Genomic DNA, 1,552 nt, shown 5'->3' on the forward strand with positions numbered 1-1,552 from the left:
CTCATGGTTCTTGCATTATATGTACTTTATATATCTTGGTCCAATTGTTCCCATTGCATATAAACATAAATACTTATATTTATCTATAATAATAATTTTCTTTAATACTATATTTATCATATATGAATGCTGTATATGTTACCACGTATTTTTGATCATACACATATACATTCATTAAGTATGCATTAGTTGACCATATACTGTAAATAAATTACGTATGCCTATACGTACGAACTGTTAGAAACATTTAACACTAGATCAGCTCATAACAAAAATTGGAAAAAACTGATTTTTCGTTACAAGCGAAACAATTAAAAAAAAGGAAAAATAGAAATAAATAAATTTTTTTTTTATATTTTATCAATACTTTCAATTAAATAATTAATGATAGAAGATTATATTGAGAGTTTTTTATTCTTAATTTGATCTATTATATATATTATTAATTTGACGAATTTTATTTAATTTTAAATTCCTTATTTAATGCATAATCTATTTCCTGGATATCGAAATTATAAATATTTTTTAAATCCATCATTGCTCTATTTGAAAATATTATATGAACTGAATCATTATATAATAATATACTATATATTAAATATTTTTTATAAATGTTGAAGAGACATTATTTTTCTACTATAAAATAAATTGAAACATTTAATATTGTTCAATCTATGACTATATTAATAACGAAGGAGTATCATAAAGAATTGTAAAATTATTTCCAACTTTTGATAATATACTATACTTGATTCAATCTGAATTATAATATAGTTTTTTTCATTTTATTTTATGTTATATATTATAGCGTAAAAAATAAAAAAATAATGATAGTTACATTTTTCTTTTAAAAACTTTTTTCAAATTGTTAAAAGATTTGGTATACGTAATTAGACTAAAACACAATAAAATTCGTACTAGTAGTCAATATAATTTAACAATAAAAACTATTTATGCATGTGTTTATATAGATTTATTAGACTAAAATTGAACTTTAAATTTTCTATAAAATTAGAATGCATTATAAAATATCTATAAATTTCTTTAAGATACAAATTGTGCAAAAAGATGAAATCACGAAAAATAACACTAAATAAATAAAACATACGTGTGCGCAAAAACACGTCGGTACACACCCATGCAGTATATGATATTATAAATATTAATATATATATATATATATATATTGTTCGAGTATGCGAGAACATTTTTCCTTTTTTGTCAGTGCAATAAAACATCTGGCAAGTAACATCGTAAAATTCGTATTTGGATTTCAAAACTTCGCTTGCTCAAAATTCTCACGCATTAGTGTCATAAAACATCTGGAAAAACAATACCATAAACACGGGAAAACCTATAGTTTTGACATCTGCATTTTCGTTCCGCTCGGCAACTACATCAAGCATTACTGCAAGTGGACCTTCCTTCCCCTTCCTGCTGTCTACAAGTTGCAATGCTGTCATCAGACATGTCAGCAATGAGAGATCTGCTCATCATGAAGACCCAGAGACGACTAGGCCCTTAATTAACTCCGAAGCCAAAAGAGGCGCTG

The sequence above is a fragment of the Ceratosolen solmsi genome, unplaced genomic scaffold (assembly GCF_000503995.2).
Source record: "Ceratosolen solmsi marchali unplaced genomic scaffold, CerSol_1.0 scaffold26, whole genome shotgun sequence".
NCBI lineage: Eukaryota > Metazoa > Arthropoda > Insecta > Hymenoptera > Agaonidae > Ceratosolen > Ceratosolen solmsi.